At 43.6% G+C, this 19181-nt stretch overlaps 1 protein-coding gene across 4 annotated transcripts in view; it reads right to left on the reverse strand.

Moving 5' to 3' along the window:
• GLI2 (GLI family zinc finger 2) overlaps window positions 1–19181 on the reverse strand; it is a 198215-nt gene that overhangs the window by 160584 nt on the left and 18450 nt on the right. Inside the window, exon 2 of one of the 4 annotated variants that reach the window (XM_072875387.1) lies at window positions 16401–16560. The exons of the other annotated variants lie outside the window; for them this stretch is intronic. The gene's annotated coding sequence lies outside the window, so the exon portion shown is untranslated. The remainder of the gene's footprint in view (window positions 1–16400; window positions 16561–19181) is intronic. 4 annotated transcript variants of the gene reach the window in all.

Here is a 19181-nt window from a genome sequence, read left to right on the forward strand (position 1 = left end):
TAATCATTTGCATAACTTATAACAACTCACTTGTCCCTCACTAAAAGAAAGAGCATATTTCTTATATCCACATGCTTTCTGCATCACACAGTGTCAGGGCACTTCGACATTCAAAACTATTCACTAGAAATACTGAAACACCTCTTCAAGTATTCATCCTAATTGCTGTCATAACCTAGCACTCGACTGAAAAGCAAGTTAGGTTTTTCTCTACTGAAGAAATTAAACATATGTTACCTCCCATCTCTGCAGTCACTCATTTGAGCCCAAAGTTTCATAGAATTGAAGGCACAGGGAAGGGGGACGTCACCAACTATAGATGTCCACACCATTTCTTGTCTTTAAACCATGCCCACAGCTACCCAACATTTGGTACCACTTTGTCCCCTCAGGTTTTTCCCAGCCCTTCATGCATTACAAGTGAGACAGCTCACCACGCTTTGTATTTTGGAGCCAGTATTTCCACTGCAAACTCAGACTTTTCACAGATTTATTGCTAACTTATAAAATGTTTATCAGAAAAAGTTAGAGAAAATGTACCTTTTGAGAACAAAAATTGTTGGCCATCCTCAACTCATTAGCAGTGTACTGAGAATACATTAAATGTCTTACTTTAGCACTCTTGTAACTGAAGATCAGTCTTTGTTTATGTGAATATATCCAGGCAAATGCCTTCAGAGAAACGGACCTGAAGCACGCACAGGGTTGGCTTTTCATCACTGCACCCCACTGAGACTTTTAGAGCAGAGGACTGGTAGCTGTGAACATTCATTAATGTTTAAGCCTTCCCTTTTGCAGGCCAGTGCAATGATATAAGAGAGACCCAAAGCTATGTGGCTCCTGCCCCGTCTTTTGGTTGGGACCTGGACACGACCACTCATACCCTGCCTCTTGGAGAAAACTCTTCCAGCTTTTACCAGACCTGTGGCCTTTTGGGTTACAGCCCCTACAGCTACACAACTGCACTGGCAACTAAAGGCATATTTCAGGACCGTGAGAATCAGCAATCAAAGGAACAAACCGTCAGTAACTCCAGCACCATATGCAAATTACAGTGCGTGCGAGACCTCAAAGCAAACAGCATCATGTGTAAATAACTTCAGGGAAAACATACAGAGGAAGAGGTCTATTTGTTAGAGGAATAAATGATTCCTGTCTCATCAGGTGCAATGGAGCAGCCCTCGGCTGCCAGGACAGGCCCGCTGGGGAGAAAGGGGGCTGCACACACCGTTGTCCCACCCCGCTGTGCTACCAAGACACTGTGTCTTTGCCCAGAATTGTGACCGTATTACCGATAAACACAAAAATCTGTATATAATTAACTGTGGGAGCTGCTTAAGGAGGAGGGTAGAAGAAGCTACAGCCTACTGAGAGAAGCAATAAAATAAACGTGCAAAAAAGTTTCCATTACTTCTAAAAAACCCAAGATGCAGTTTCCTGAAGTACCTAACCCTGCCACTGTGCAACAGTGCACAAGAAACCAAACAGACACTAAAATAGAACTAATTATTGCCCAGTCTGTTTTGCTATTGTCAAAGTTGAGGGGAAAATAAAGTGAAGTAACAATGAAAAGGGGTTTTTTAATGCAATTTTTGCTTCCATGACAGTACATGAGGAGAGACAGATGACCAGTCAGACAGCCTTTCATTCAAATCCATCTTAACACAGAGTGAAATGGTTCTGGAGGTACTTTTTTTCCTCTGTATTCACTATAAAAGGAATCAAAATTACTAGCTTTAAGAAAACACCGAAATTTATGTGAGGTGAATAGTGTATTACAGTCCCATATATCCAACAAGAGAGTTTCACTATACACCCATTTAACACATTTATTCAAATTTCCTTTGGCTGAGACAGTCCGATTGCCCTGTTGATCAGCCCTCTAGATCCACAACATCTTAACCTCCTCTGATCACAGCAGCACACACAACAATTGCTTTTCATGCCATCCTTGGAAAATTTCTCTGTTATGCCTTCCTGGAAGGGGTTTGCACCATCCAACTAATTCTGCTCTGCAATATCAGTACTAATCCCCAACATCCTTAATAAATGCAAACACACACTTTTCCAGAGCTGTGTTCCCAGAGCAGCTTAACTTTGCACTGATACGTGATAGTGACAACCAGAAAGGTGCTGAGGTTTCTAAAGAGTTACTCTATGTAACTCTTGGAAGGAAATATGCACAACCAGGTACTTGCAGTCACTTCTCTCATCTGGTTTAGACTTTTATTGGTCTTGGGTCCTCTGATGGATCAAAAAGTCTTACCTGTCCCTCCCTCCCACATTTATTTCTCTGACCCACAAAATCCCTCTGCTATAGCTTCCAGCTTTAACTTTCACCTTAGACAGGACCCTCCCTGAGACAAAAAAAAAATGCCCTCTGATTCTCCAGTCCTCCCCAAAGCTTCCTGATCTGCCAGTAAATCCCCGGTGCTGATGCATCTCACTTTCCATAGCTGGCTCCTTTGTTCTGCGGAGGGAGCGTCACTATTGTGCACCCCCCCAGGAGAGGCTGGAAAAATTCTCCTCACAGATGTCCCAAGAAGTTTCTACCTGTTTGGTGAACATTTGAAGTTCAGAGGTTGACGATGCGCCTCTCCTCAAACACCAAGTCATGCCATGATGCAGCAATTACATATTCTCGCACAGACAGACTCCCCAGATTGTCACAGCACTGCCTAAGGACTGTCACGCTGCAACAGACAAATGGTCCCGCTCATCCAACACCCTGTCTGACAGCAACCAGTGATGGATTCTTCAGACTAAAATACAAAAAGGTCATTTTTTTTGCCTGATATTAGAGCAAGGTAGCAGAGGACAAGGAATCTTGCAAGCTGGGGCGGCAGATGATCTCTTTGTGCTATGCAAGGTGAAGTGAGAAACTGGGGAGGAATCTCTGTCATAAGGCGTGAGCTTGTTCGTTCGTAGGCAGAAAGTACTTAGAGATCCTCTGATCAAAGATGATACAGAAGCACAAATTATTATCATTAGGGCTTCTCTAGATTTGAATGCTGTAACCAGAAACACTATTACCTTTTAATCGAAACATCTCAATCTTTCTTGCAACTTGCAGAGCTACATGCTATTTTACTAAACACACCATAAACATACTTTCACTTCTCAAGTTAATCACAATTGCCTTACAGGAGATTAACACCATAAAGCACTTTCACAGCTGACGTGTCTTTAAAAAAATTCCCAGAGTTAAACTTGTATAAATAATGTAAGTGACATGGAATATAATTATTAAATGTTGTCATTTTGGAAGAAAATTAATTAGCGATAGCTGTAGCTGTCTTGTGTCTATTTAAGCAGTGTGTATCTCAATTAAAATGTAATTGCAACAGATTCAGTCACAGCAGGGAAAAGCGATGGAAATGAAAAGCAGCCTGATCCTATATTGCCATCTACAAGAGAAAGCGTAGTAGAAACTGGGGGGGAAGGGGAGGAGAGAGGCAGGAAGGTAAGAAAGCAAATTGACAGAACCACGCTGCTGCGCAGTCAGGGCGCTCAGCTCCCGTGCGTGCTGTTTGTTCACAGAGCAGCTGACTGGCATCAGACGCCAGCACAAACAGAAGTAAAACCAGTTGCTGTTGGAACAGCTATTGCTTCATATGACAGTAGTTGTGCTCACATACCCACTGTGGTATGAGACAGCATCATTCTCCACATTACTGTGCCCTTTGCTTTCACCACCTCCTTGAAGTCATCCTGGAGAACCCCTAAAGCCCTGAGCAGGACTCAGAGGGGCCTTCCTTAAGGAAGAACCAGAAAGATCCTGAAGGCAAAGTCCTTCTGAAGCTCTAAGTCACTAGAGGTACAAAGATTTGTTTTGAAGAGGAATAACCCCCTCCAGGTGACTTTGAGAACTAGCTGGGGTCCTACATGGCTTTGGATATCTTCTCTAACAGAGGCAAAGTGTGACTCAGGTATTGCCATCATTCACACACGGAGGATTTTGGATGTCCATGACAAGATGTTTTCAAGAAATTATACAGCCAGGAGGAGTTAGGTACCCAGTCCATCTCTGCACATACGAGGTGTTCCAGAGCATCCCTACGAAGTCCAGCAGCCAATTCATTACACTCTTTTGAAAATACTGACCTATGTCTTAACCAAAGTATTGAAAACAGAGCTTTTCCTCCATTATTCGTTTCTCAAGATTCAAGTTATCTACAACATGCTTACCTGAATGAATAATTCACATCTCATACAAAAAGGAAAAAAAAAAATCAAGTATTGCTGTAGGTGTGTAGGGTGCAAATTATATTAAAAAAAAGTGCAGAATCCTGAGTTAATTTCTGACAAGTAAATAAAACAGGAATCAAAAATGAAATGTTCTGGCCTTAAAACTTAGGCTAATTAGAAAATACTTGCTGAATATAACATCACTGAACTACATATATATTCTTGAAATACTTCTGTTAGGACTTATTCAGCTTCCAAATGAGACAAATATATTCCCTCCAAATTCCCAGTGCGCATTCTCTGTCAACCTGAAAATCAAGTTATATTGTTTCTGACTGACATCATAATTATAATGTAAATTTACAGTACTTGATCATTTTGTTGATGATGCTAAAGTCATAACAGAATCCAACTCATTCTCCTACCAGTATGCAACTCTGCCCAGTCATAAAAAATGTTGCTTTCTGCTGTCAAAAATAGGGATAGCAACCTGAAATGGTATGTTCATTAAATATAGAGACAGTGACAATGATAACAATAGTAGCCATAACAGTACTGTCACAGTCTTATAATGCTACTACGGCATAGAGATGATATAGCCACAGTGAAATTAAGATTTCATAAAAATTTTGTAAACCTGACCTGCTTTTAGCTTAAATACAGACAATCTATCTGCTGTTTCATTATCAAAGGCTTAGATTAAAAGTGAAAATAAGCATGCACACATCTAGCATGAGAGTCTGCAGTTATAACTCTGATGGAGCCAAACCCTTCCTGGTAGTGGCAGATGGCATAACACAGCTTGGGAAGTTCAGGTTGGACATTCAGAAAAGCTTTTTCTCTAGGAGAGCCATGCAGTGCTGCAACGGGCCACTCCAAGAGGATGTGGCACCTCCATCCTTGGAGGTTTTCAAGACTCCACTAGACAAGCCCTGGACAACTTGACCTGGTGGTGATGACACTCCCCACGGGGGCTGGAGGCTGGACTACAGCCCCTCACAGGTCTCTGCCCCCCAGAATTTCTAGGATTCTGTGATTCTACACAAGTGGAGTTGAGCAATCTCAACACTCTGGAAGATCATCCAGTTAGCTAAGGACCCGCTCCTGCTGCTGCTTAAAATGTTCAGCGTCAATCAATTTCAGACTGCCTGTTCCAAAGGTCACTGTCACCAAACTACAGGGAAGCTGCCAGGCCTACCACTGTGTCTTTTTGCTAAAAACAATCTCAGCTACGAAGTAATGTGAGAACCTGCATCAAAGCTGCAACTGATGATGAACAAGATGAAACGTGAATTCAAAATATTACTTCCTTCTTTAAAACAAAAAAAAACCCAAACCACAAAACATTTGATTGGAGAAATATATAACTTTCAAACAAGATGATCAGCAACTTCTTTCCTTCTGCAAAACAATCCAAATCTAGGAAAAACCCCTCAGCCTAATTTACAAAAGTCTGCAATATATTTTTTTAAAGGTCAGATATTTTCTATCTCAGCATAACTAAAGCCCGAAGAAGAGACAGCCTGTTCACTGGAACGTACCCTGATCTCACAGATCTAATGCATAAAGCACGTGCCTCTCTGTGTACAGCACTCATATATAATTTATACGTAAGTTTCCTGAATGTTTTCAAATACGCTGAATAACAGGGTGTATTTTTTAAAATCTCGGTTCAGTTTTCTGCATATTAATATATAATTATGTGCAGGTTTTCCTCTGTCTATTTTTGTCTGCTACTAACGGGGACTTGAGGCAATTCTTGTTTCAAACGTTTTTCAGCTCACCGTAAAGCTAAACACATATAAACTTCAGATCCTGAATCAGACTGCTGAGCATACCTTTCATCACATTGCATTATTTGGTCTTCATTTAGCTGTCACAAAACCATTTCCTTTCGTCTACAGATTAATTACAGCCTGGTGAGGTTTCAGCACAAATACCTTCACCCATTGGAGCCTCTGCAAAGACACAGTGATTCATGCAGTATCTATGCCTCTGGAAGGGAAAATAAGCTGAGGCAGGACGTGCAAGCTGTGAGTGGATCCGATATCAAAAGAGCAGGAGCCTCCAGTGAACACCCAGCCATACCAACAGAAGTAAGTTTCTGCACAACTTACTCGTGCAAGAGCCACAGCCAAACATGAACCACCGCTTTAGTTCGGTGCTAAGCCGATTTAGCTACACCATTCATTCATCTAGGGCTGAAGATGACAAGGCAGGAAGAGTCACTCAGTAATGAATTATATGCAACACAAAAAAGCCACAGGTGTGGTTTGAGAGACTATGCATGCAGCCGCTGCAGCCCTGGATTCCAGTTAATTGCTGTAAGTAACTATGGAAAATGGACAGTGGGAAACTCCGTAGAAATGCGGAGAGCGAAGCAGTCCAAGAACACATTCCCACTTGTTCAAAGCAGCGAGATACACCATTTAAACATGTGTCAACTGTATCTGATGACGACCATGTCAGTATATTAGGTTTGGATGGTTAAATACAAAGGGCTCGATTCTTCGCGGTGCCAGAGCCGTGCTGTCAGCGAGCTGGCTGCCGCTGCCTGCCTCGCAGCTGCCTGCCAGCCACAGGCAGAGCTTCCACTCCCGCCGCTCGCGGCTCGCACGCTGACGCAGCCTGGCAGCGCGGCGCGGTCCCTGCCTTCCCCCCGCTCCCACGGGCGCCGACATCTGCAGAGTCTCCTCTGCCGGGCTGGGCTGGAGGGGGTTGCCCTGAAGCATGGTCAACCCTCCGCTTTCTGCCACTTTCTTGTTTGGGGCACACTGCAAAGTTCCTCTCCTTTTAAAGCAACGGAGATTGGCGAAAGGGAAACAGATACAAAGATTTTTACATATTAAAAACCCAGGTACATATGCTACATAAGCCAGAGCTTCTAATGCCTAAAATCTGACAGAGCAGGTCCCAACTTCTGATCGGGTCTGGACACAACTCTTCTGTGGCCTTGACAAAGTCACCTCTCTGCCACGAACCCCTGGCAAAACCATCCCAACAGTCCTCTCCTGCCAACTTCTTCCCATTGCGCAAGCAGAGCTGTTTTACCAGCTGCTACGGGTGTGCACAAGGCCACTTGTGTGGCCTGTTTGGGAAATAATGGCTAAGCAAGAGATCACAGATCCAGTTGAACTCATCCTTACAACCACTGAGAGCTAAATATATCAGAGAAGTTGATGTTTGCTCACCTTTTCTCTTTAAGAGCAAAATATCCTTACTCTGGTGGCAAGTCAGCTCAGTCTCCATTCATACCACACAGGAAACCTCTCAAAGTGCAGAGAAATTTCTGTCCTGGAGTCAGCAAGAGCCCTCAAAATGAATGCATCCTTACCCCACACTCTGACATGCCTAGCAATTCTCTAAAAGACAGTATATTAGATCCCCTGAAAAACCTCATCTGCATCTGATCAGACATACAGAGCACAGACATCTCAAGACCAATGTTTGCGGCTTCCTCAGTGATATTCAGTGTATTTTTTTTTTTGCCTTTCAGTGGAGATGAGCTTTGTTCTTTGGTGTCAACCTGCTTTCCCCCCAAGAGAGGTCCATCTGCTGCATGGGGACCCCATGGCTCTCAGGCAGGTACCCAGCGAGCTCCACCCAGCCACCAGGGACAATCCCAGCAGTATTCTGGCCTCAAAACCATGCAGAACAGCTAGTCCTTTCCAGTGTGATGTCCTTGCCAACAATAATCAACTGGTGTTTTGGAGAAATCACCAAGAGAGAGGTTTTTTTGTCTGGCTTTAAATGGTGTTAAATATTTGCAGCCCTCTTCAGTAACAAAGGACACAAAGAAAGAGGGAAAAAGTGTACCGCTCCTTTAGTTGTTTTTGCTGAATTTGGAAAGGTTCCTGGATCAAAGCTCAATAAGCTGCAGGTTTATGGAAGGCACATTAGCAATGCTTAGCGAGGAAAAATTAGTGACCCGTGTAAGAAAGGCAACCGACCCTATCGAGAGGATGTAATCAATGGACAAACTTCGGGAAGAACAATTCACCGGGAGGAAGTGTGCTGAGAGCCTTCAGACAATTCAATGGGAGCCACCCCAAACTCAAACCCAAGGCAGGTCACAGCGTGCAAAAGCACTAACAAGAGGAGATATATTTTAATTCATTAGATCATATTTTACAAGAAATGGAGTCTCTAGGGAAGCCATTGTTCTCATATAGATGTACTCCTGTGGAACAGAAGAAAAAATACCTAGACTCCCTGATGCGAGAGGTCAAACAATTACAATTTCCTTAATTTCATATCCAGTTGGGAAATTAAACAACAGAACTATGAAAGCTTTACACTTCATTTTGAGGAAAGTGGCAATTTAAATTAATTTTTTTAATACTATAAGAACTGATGAGTGAGTAGAGGAGGGGGCTTTTCCCCAGTGACCTTCCCTACCACCCTTTTTAAACAATCTTGCTCATTCAATGGAAAAATAAATAAATAAATCAGGGGAACACAAAGTCTTTCATGAAAGACCGATTCCTTTGCAGACAAAGCATTAAGTCTTGCTTCGCATGAAGCCGTTTTATTTCATTAATAGTCTTCTCTGCACAACTCAACAAGCTTTGTCCACAAAGTATTTCTCAGAGTTGGAGGTTTTAGTCTTTGGAAAGAAGCAGCATCCTTTCCTGATGCTACAACGTATAGGAACAACATATGGGAATGACATAGGGAACAGGAGACCTGTGCTCCACCTAGCCGTGGGTTACGCCTCTTCCAGGGCAGTTCCTGTTAATCTTAGCGGAAAGACTTTGCCTCCTCCACAACCCCATGTGCTGAATCATGGTCATGCTTTTCTGGTTCCTACAATATCAGAAAAATGTTCAAGGGTTTTATTTGTAAAGAACTTGCTCAAGGTCCTGCCCTTAAACGTGGTTCCTTGTAAGTCTGGAGCAAGGTAGGTTCTGGTAACACAGGATAGACACAGAAGCGAGAGAGCTTTGGAGGGTACACCAAGAAGCCTCTGTGGTTTCTGCACTGGCTGCAGTCACAGCATTCCCGTCGAGCACTCCCATCAGAAAGAGGTTGCAGTTTGGAGTCACATGCTCCTCATCAGTGCTACCCAGCACACGATATATACGAAACTTGGTGGCAGCAGCCAGACAGCAAAAGCTACGGCCAGGAAGAACATGTGATTAATAGAAAAACAAGCTAACGCTTGACAGAGAGCTAACAGACTCAGGATACTGGACTTCAGGACAAAACAAAAACAGAAAAAAAAACATTAGCACTTGCACAGAGACAGTGAAAACAAAAATAGAGTCGCACATACAGCTGGCCATAGGGAATAAAGATGGGAAAATAAATGGAAAAGCTCTTTTTTGTGTTTCACTGGGGAAAAATAAGAATAAGAGGGTTTTTTTGGCCAGAACTAACCCATGGAACATCTGCTAGCAGGGTTCAATGGGCACTGTTATCCTGAGGCTCGAGAGATTATTTTTTAAAACTTTACACCTAAAAGCAGCAAGGCAATAGAACTTACATTACAGAGCTGCAATGTGATGCTGCAATGTCACCACATGTGACTTTGCAGACATTAAAGATCTTCTAATTAAAGATGAGACCATTTGCAAGACAGATGATTCCAGTTTACTGGGAAGCCCGTTGGGAGACATGACTGAACCACAGCTAAAAGCACACAGGGAGCAGCTCGCAAGCAGGCTAGACCAGGACAGTCAGTCTGCGTCCCTGGACGCTAGTACAAACGGTAGGGAGAAAAATCACCCAGCTGTAAGCATTGAAGACCAAAGTAGTTTGTGTCCTGATGCTGTAGGCAATTGAAGAAAAGGCAGCTGTACCTACAGTTACAGGACATAGAAATGTCCAGTCAGAAGAGGAAAAAAACAGCCTGACCTTTGCAGGCTGCAAAACTCTTGGCGTACATCTGCTCAGACCAGCCCCTGGGGACCAGCCCTCCTCCTGGAGCTGCTCAGCGAGGGGTTCAGCTCCAGCTGCAGCGTAATCCCAGTCACAGATAAGCAGCAGTATCACACTGCAGAAGCAAGACTAAGTGCGGATGACGTAGAGTGAAACCACTGCAAGGCCAACTGATTAAATAAAATAAAAAGCCTGAGAGACAGTAGTAGTTAGGCTGTGTAGCAGCTGACATACAAGACTGACCTCCCAGGCCACTGGAGGTAATCAATGGATTTTTTTGCTGTACTCCCCTGCACACATTATCTTCAAATTTATGCTCCGCCGGCCATCGCAAATGCAGCCTGTCCCAGCAACCAAGGAGGCAGCTTACAGCAAACTGAGCCTGGGATACTATGATCCTATCGTTCCTCCTGTTCCCATCTTCCCTCCCATTCTCTTGCACTCACATTAATGCAATTACAGTGTCAAACAGTTTAGAGAACTGATCCAGCCAAAAACCTGATCCTGGGAAGAAAGGAAAAAAAAAAAAGAAAAGATCAGTTTTCAATATCTGAATGTGTATATTGTGTGACCACATGAGTGCTGGAAGGGTAAAGAAGAAAACAGGACTGTAACAGCTGGATAAGTTTAAGTTGCCTTTGACCAACACCTTGCAGAGGAAAAATCCTAAATATGTCCTCTCACACGAGCAGTAGAGACTGGGGAATCCTGGTGCAAGTGGACAGGCCAGAAAAGCCCATGAATGTGCCTTCACAAGGCACCTGGGACAACCTTTCAGCCTTTCAAAGGTTGACATTTGCTCTGGGGGACTCATGATGGTTTCCAGACAGGGCATGTGGGCCCCGAGTCCCCTCCCGACAGAGTCCCTGAGAAACTGCCATTGACCAAGAGCATCCCCAAGTGCAGCGAGTCTGAAAGTCCTCTGCCTCCCAGGAGAGGCCACCAGGCAGCAGCTGGAGAACAGCACAGTCAGCAGAGCTCTAACTACATGCAAAGCTTGAACTACTCTGCATTAACCTCTCCTCACGAGCTTTATTATAACTATTTTTAAACCACTAACCATTGGTTTTAACAAAAACTGCAAACCAGATAGCGGGACTTTCACACAGAGCTGCACTCAGGGAATTCACAGGGCCAGTAAGGCACTCCTCCTTGATAGATGCTCCTGCAGAAACCTTCTCCCCCTTGGCCCAACTGCCCACTCACTTCATTTCAGGCTGTAGTGCTGGAAGGTCCCAAGGGAACTTCTGGGCTTTGACCATCACAAAATTTAAATTTTTGCTTAAAATTTAAAGTTCCCTGATCCAAAAGATTACAGCTTCTAGCAGGGACAGTTGAGGTTCTGGGTTGTTTTTTTGATGATAGAAATCCATGTCCTAAACATGTCATGTCACGCAAGCAGCAAAGTCTTAATGACTAAACTACTAAATATCTAACTCTTTCCTTAGTCACTTTAAACTAGCACCTCCCTCCAACTAGGGTCACCATGATACATGGACATGATGGATGGCCCTGCAGGTTGAGCCTCACCATTTTTACCCCTGACCAGACCCTGTACCAACAAATAAGTTTTACAGAGCTTTGTTTCTTCACCTGTGAAATGAGGAAATCTGTGCTTACTCATCTTTGTTAATATTCTTTTGTTGGTGTTTTGTAAATGGTCTTAAAGAACATTTATCCCACTAAGGAGCACCGTGCAAAGTATCTAAAAAGTTCCTGCAAAGAACACTGCGTGGGATCCATAAAACAACACTACTTTTATCTCTCTCTCTGCACACCGCTCCATCTCCCACGTTAGCATAACAAAGATGATGATGTTTAGGGCATCAAAACAGATTTTTGGAGGGTAAAAGAACAACAGCCACTGGCTAAATGTATATGGAAGCAGAGTAATCAAAGCAAAGGAAATAGACCGGTGGTGTCTCCAGTAAATCTCAAAGTTTTCCAAATGAAACATTCTTGAAAACTGATATTCTCACCCTCCTAAATCATTGCTCATGGCTGGAAATCCTGCCTCCAGAAAAACATTTGGCGCCCCTTTTTGTACAGTGAGGTATGCAAAGAACAAAAATCCTGCAGCCCAGAGTTTTTATTGTGGTTTCTAAAACGCTGCACTGCTGGAAAAACTCAACGGAAAGTGCAGTTTTCTGTGGATGGAAAAGAATTATTTTTTCCATGCACATGCAGAGGGTTTTGCTTGCAGGCTCCGAGTGCAGCGGCCGGGAAGGAGCAGCTTTCCCCGGACAGCAGGCAGGGTGTGAATGCGGAGTCAGTCACTCACCCACGCGCCGCTCTATTTCCTGGATTTAGTGAGTGGTCTTTGTTGGAGCTGAAAGGCTGCAGCTGGGGTGGAGGATACAAGTTCACCAGGGGTTATTCAGCTCCAGACAGTCTTCATAAAAGCACAAGTAAGTCAGAGCAAACTTTCTTAATTTTTTTTTTTTTTTGCCTCCCCCAAGCAATGAACTTCTGAACTTGGTTATTGTGAGTCAAGATATGACAGGACAGTAGAGGACTGCTAATTTGCACTTCACTGATCTGCACAGCTCATAATTCACACAGACACACACAGACCAAACCAGTTTCTCCATACTTCTCAGCAAAGATTTAATAGTGGAGCGTATGGCCGAGGTCTCCTATTACTTAGACAGTTACATTTTCCAAAACACACAACAGCATGTCTACTCTATCTGGAAACAACTAATACTTTAAAGTGCCCTGTATGCATCAAGCCCAGGAACAAAATACATTAGGTGATGTATTATCCTTTCTTTTTTATTATGTACCTTTGCTTCATCACTAATGAGTGGAACTAAATTGTTCTTACAGCTGTGAGTAAATTCACACAGGGGCAAGTTTCATAAAGGGAAAAGCTCTAAAATACTGAGGTTGCAAAGCAGACAGGGAATAACTCAGGCATTTCTGGTTTATTGACTACCTGCTGACAACTGCCTGGGCAGCTCCGTTTAGCTCCTATCCAAACAGTGACCTTCCGAGCAGCTTCCCCAACGGAGCTTTGCTCCAGCAAGACTCCAAATCTTAATGGCTTTACACAACCTTATTAGCAATATGCTACACATTGCTTATGCACCAACACGCACATAATGGAGGTCAGGAGCCTCCTGTCACAAGAGGCTTCCAATGGAAAGCGTCAGGTTGTCTCCACTGGAAAAGTCTGCGGATGTGCATCAGTTCAAGCTAACCGCTGGTGGGGTGGATCAGAAAACCTCCCAATTTCTCACCAGCTGTCTGGGCAGACAGTCGAAGCCTCCAGCTTCTGCCGTTCCCAGGCAGCCCCACCTCATGGGCTGCCTTCTGCAGCTGGGAGCCCGGACGCCCATCCCAGGATGCTGGCAGGAGCAGAAAGCTTGTGAGCTCCATGAGTCCAAGCTCTACATGAAGCTTAGTGGGGCTTTAAGCCCCCTGCTCTGGGATTCAAGGCAGACAGCTGCTCTCTTTCATTTTGGAATAATCAGCTAAAACCAGTTCTTTTTTTTTTGCTTCCAGAGCAGAAAAACGTATGGAATTTCCTTTCCGTGAGACACTTTTAAGAGCTTTGTTGGGAAACAGAGTGAATTTTCCCAAAATATTTCCCCCAAAAGCATAAATATCAGTTAGCACCAGCTCCAATTATATGACAATTCCTTTCTTGTCAGACAACCAAATTTGAGATCCATCTTATCCTTGGGCAAGTCCCTTTACAACCTTTTTTTGCTCCCCTTAGCCAAACACACAAGCTTCCAAAGACTGAAGAATCCTGCATGTGAACTGCCTGGAGAGAAGGTGGTGATTCATAACACAAGGGAAATGTGTGATAAAGCAGAGTAGCTTATCCCAGCTGTTGAAAGGGATGTGTAGAAATACATGCAGCACTTAGATGCCAGGTTTCCATTTTCTTCGGATATTCAAAGGAATTCAAAGGGAGAGATGAAATCTTTGCATCCTGCCAAGTTGTAGCCCAACTGGAATGTGTGCTGTTGTTTTGACAAACTGCAGCTTACTAGAGAAAACTTAATTTTCACATCATAAAGTTTCCTTAAGCTGGCTTCAGGCTTCATACTTGCAAAACCTCAGCTAGAAAAATGTTATTCAAAACCAGGAAAGTTTAAGGACACCAGCACCATTCTGTGTCTGAACCACATCTCCAAAATCTAAAGCCTGGTTTACCAGCTCTCAATCATCCCAAGCAGCACTTAGATGCATGGTCTACCCAAGTCCCGTGTTGCTTTTCAGTGCATGTTAAATATATGTGATTAAGTCATTCTGGCTCAACACAAACTGGAGTTTAAGATCCACTTTGATCAATACTGGCAATTCTCTCCTCCTCTCCCCACTCACATGCACACACGCCTTTGCAACGGGTATCAGGATTTACGGGTGTAAACCGTAACAAAGGAAGACCGACTCAGGGGACCAGCACTAGTTGGTTGCTAATTATTTCACCTTCGTTTCTACATTTGCAAGGGGTTTTTACACTGGTGAAAGTCCCCAGCCTGGCAGCTCTGGAAGTCATTTGCAGACACGTCTGTGCTGTGAATGGGACATGTGGGACACCTCCAGGTTGGGGTTGTCCAGTCCCACGCAGGCCAGTACTAGGCTGCACGACCTCATCAGCAAGCTGCCAGGACGTTGCTAAGCCTGCCGTGTCACTCACTTATCTGATGCTAACTTAGAGGTGCTGGAGCTGCACTTCACCACGTGGCACAGATCGACGGAGACCAGCTCCAACGCTGCCCTTTCCTCCTGGACCTCACGAGAGACGCTGAGGACACAGCTCAGTCATGGCCGTTCAGTTTCCTGTCTTGTCAGAGAAAAGTGACAAGAAATCATTCATCCAGGATGGACATACTGCAAAGACAGCTGCTTTCTCTGGACATCCCAATAAATCCTGGGAAATTTGTTCTGCATTAAAATACAGTATCCTGCAATGCTGGCAGGTGGCTGAGACCTTAAAGAAATGTGCCTCCAAGTTCTGCAGGACATGGTGGGACACAGGTGGGGACCATCACTCACCAAGAATCTGACCTCAAAGGAAACTCAATGCACACAGCACTGTGAAGCAATGGTCCAGTTCTCAGGACAGGAGGCCACAGGTCTCCATTCCCGGACACTATTATCAGGTGTCCCGATACCCCCAACTGTCCATCTGTGATTCAGCTTCTTAGCACATGCGTCTGGCATAATAATGCTCAGGCCTTTTTTTTTTTTTTAAAGCATTTTGAGAGATGTGGGTGGAAAGTACTTAAGTGAGTATTGATGGGCAGAGCAAACAGCCCTTAGTTATCACAACCTTCAGTCACTACTGATCTGGATTTGTTGTGAAATGAGAGTGTAACAAGGGAAAAACTTCTGTCACCTATAGCTGGTGCTACCTCCTCAATTTTTCTAATAAATGTGCAAAGTAAATGAGTGAATTATGTACCTCCAATGATCAGCTAGTTCATCTATAGCCTATGGCAGCTAACAATAAATAAAGTATTAACTTTTGCCAAGGAAAATAACTGTAAAAAGAAGCTGATATAATTTTTTTCCTGGGAAAACAGAACACAAAAGTGACTGAGAGCCATGTTAGCACCCAACAAAACAGAAAGCAATAACAAACTGTAACAAGTCAGAGCACTTCCTACTCTAACAGGTAAATAAAATAAACTTCTGTTGACACAATGCACCTTATGACAGAATAACTCTTCCATTGCTTATTTATTCCTTTTTAAACCCCAAGCTTGGCCTCCGACAGATCTTGCAGAGAGACATCTTATTTATATGTAAACAAAAATAGGTACCGTTAGCGTATGCTGCGAGTATAGAAGGCCTAAATCCACTCTTGTGGAGTGCTTAAACTCAAAATCAGAGGTAGCACACAGTTTTTACACAGAGTTACAAGGACACTGAACTATAGCATATCAGGAGCACTTGCACTGTTGAATCCAGGGAATTTCTCCTATTGAGAGTTTACATCTGCGCAGACCAAACTAAAGAGCTTTCTTTGAGAGTTGGAAGGTATTTCACCAAAAGCTAAATGAACATTATTAACATTTACTCAGAGGCCATCAGTGCTGGGCTGAGGAGCAGGAATTGCAGGAGATGAAGGCAGGGCACCAGTATGGGATGAATGGAGGGTAGAAGCGCAGGAAAAGACACAAGGCAGCAGAGAAACGGTGCAACCCTCCAGTACAATTAGCTAAAACCTCTCCAGCCTTTAAATGCTGCTAAAGAAGATTAATAGTGTATTTCGAGTCAAAATAATCTGATTCCATAGCGTGGCTTTCACGCACAGACATTTATGTGTTTTCCCATATGGTAGAAGTAAAAAAAAAAGGTGTGTTCCTTACACTCGGGCTGACTCCCTCTATTTGGGCTTCTCTTCATGTCCTGCCAGAAGGTGGGTTTGGGTGCTGGTCTGTCCTTTTGAGGGACAGTCAGCAAAACATCTGTTTCACAGTAGAAGGAGAGCGGGAAAGGCCGTGCACATCTGAAACTCTTTTGCAGTTGCTATGGGGAAATGTAAGAAGATAAACTGCTGCTTTATTAATCAAACATCCACACAGGTCTAACACGGTTAGCAAATTAATCCTTTCACTGCACAAGATGGCTCAAGATTTCTCATTGCCCTCAGCAGATAAGGAGAGAGGGCAACTTTTTTTCTTTCTTATACTCTTAAAAGTATATTTACTGCACTTTATAGTCTGCCACACCACACAGGCTGGCTCTGGCTCTTGCAAGCTGGGCCTCCAGGAGCTGAATTTCTGCAGCTTTTGCTAGGACTTCATGGCTCCCACCCATCTCCCTGGCCCTTCAGCTGCAGGTTATCAACCCAGACCAACAAAGTGGAAATACTCCAAATGCTCCAGGTCATAATCCAGCCCTGCTGTGAAGGATTAGCTCTAAAACACCAGCCTGGGAACTGGGTGGTACAGACACACCTGCAAGGGGGTAGAGGAAGGACAGGAAGCTGCAGGCACATGTCAACATTTTGCAAGGATGCTTCAAGACCTCTGTCACCAAAGAAAGTGGCCTGGACTGCTATGGTGACCCCAAAACTTGCTTCAGCTTATTCTGAGGTGCCTTTTCCCCCAAACCCTTGTTCATGATGCCCAAACACTTCCCTCAGTGTACTCCAGGCTATGGCTTTGCAAAGATGTACTTCACTAATGGAGTTCAGAGGAGTTTGCAACAGCAGTTAAAAGAAACCTGACCACGTTTGCCCCATCCTCTTCATGAGGAGCTCATGGCTGGAAAGTCTGCCTTGTAAATGGCTAGGGCCCAAGTCTACTAATAGAGGTGCACAAGTATCAAGAATCAAACTCCAGAAAAAAAAAACAAAAACAATGATGTCTCCTGCAAATGCTCTTAGTGACCCCCAGCTGCATAATTAAAATTCCTTTTTGAAGTGGCCTCAGAAATAAGGTAGGGAGAATAATTGATACTCCCACACAGTAGTGAAACCAAGCAATTTTTTAAAAATAATTCTGGGGTCACACTGACATAAATGATTTATTTCTGCTGAATGGAAACCACTTAGATTAAGGTGGCAAACTTGAGGTAGCATAGTGATTCTGCTGCTCTCCTGAGACGAGGGGGCCTGAGAACACATCCACCCTTGATCTGGATATGAAAAGTGGTTCAAAGCAAAGCTCTCCTATCCAGAAGTGTGCTCTCACCACAGTCCTCAGTGACGGGAAGGGCTACAATGAAGACACAATTGTTTTGACATTTCCCCACATTCAATATTCCCCATGAAAAGCATTCACCAAATTAATCCAGTTTGAGGAGTCCAAAACTGCATTTTTCAGCAAAGAAAATATTCATCCCCATCCAGAGGAGAATGAAACCCTTCAGCGCTTCTTTCTTCCCACAGACTGAGAGAGGATATAATTCAGAAATTTCCCTGAAGCATACAGACACAGACCTCTTCAGGGACAGCATGAGCAATACAAAACACGTTTAAGAACAATTATAAAAGACACTTTCAGCTCTTGTCTCATTTATGCTCCGAGCATGTCAATGCTTTAAAGTTTTCTGTCCTCCCTCTCTTCAACAGAATAGCCGAGTTGCCAGTGTATGTTAAGTGCTACAGTTGCATTTGTTTCCCTAATTATATGAATCTGGCATCTTCCCCGTGCCGAAGATAAACTACCATTTTAGTTGAGATGCTCTAACTTGATGTACACAGCTAGTTTACCTAATTTTCTAATTTAGCCCTTCAAGATAAGGAAAAGCAAAATGCATTCAAGAGAGTCACTCTTAAGCATAAAGAGTAGAGAAATGAACCTTTCCTCAGTTACTGTGGAGGACATTTTAAAATGACAGACAATGCAGGGTGTTCTGCCAGTAGGAAAGTGATCCTTTGACCTTAGTTTGCATTTCAAGTGAAGTGAAAAGCAGGAGAAGAAATGGGAGTTTCTAAAGAAAAAGTTAAGGTACAGTATTGTAGATTTATAAAAGACCATAGACCACGTGCATCAATGGGATCTTGTTTGTCCTGATTTCTTTGAAGCAAAGTGGGAAATGTCTTGGTTTTTACACAGAGCTGCAGCATAACTTTGATGTCTATTCCAGTGACCATAACTGAACTAACCCCCAAACCGTAATACTACAACGCCCAGATGGGGAGAAGTGCGGGAGGTAAAAGGAGGTCCTGATCAAAGAGTGGACTGACCCGGACGCAATTTCCATGCCAACAGGGCCGTCTGGGCTGAGCAGCCGCTCGAGGGGCTGCTCAGACCCATGCCTTCTCCTCCACTGCCGCGATACCAAGAGCCGCTACGTCACACCCAGATGCGGTCCACGTGTTGAAGGGCACAGCAGTTTTGGTGTACGGCTTGCATGCCTCCGCATCAAATACGTAAAAAACAAAAGGCATGATTTGAAACTGTCTTCAATAAAGACTCTGGAAAACTCTGGCTTCTTAATAAACAGGGTTGTGCCCTAAGTAGTGAGCAATAGGACTACTGCTGGAAGAGCATCCCATGGCCTAATACATCACACTGTCAAAAAGCTTCTCCCATTATTCAACTGAAATTTGCCTTCTCTTAAATTTCATCCCATTACTTCTAGTTACACCCCATTGTACCACTCTAAATAATTCTTCATAGCCTTGGTGTTTACACCCT

This window comes from Ciconia boyciana, chromosome 10 (genome assembly GCF_034638445.1).
Source record: "Ciconia boyciana chromosome 10, ASM3463844v1, whole genome shotgun sequence".
Classification (NCBI taxonomy): domain Eukaryota; kingdom Metazoa; phylum Chordata; class Aves; order Ciconiiformes; family Ciconiidae; genus Ciconia; species Ciconia boyciana.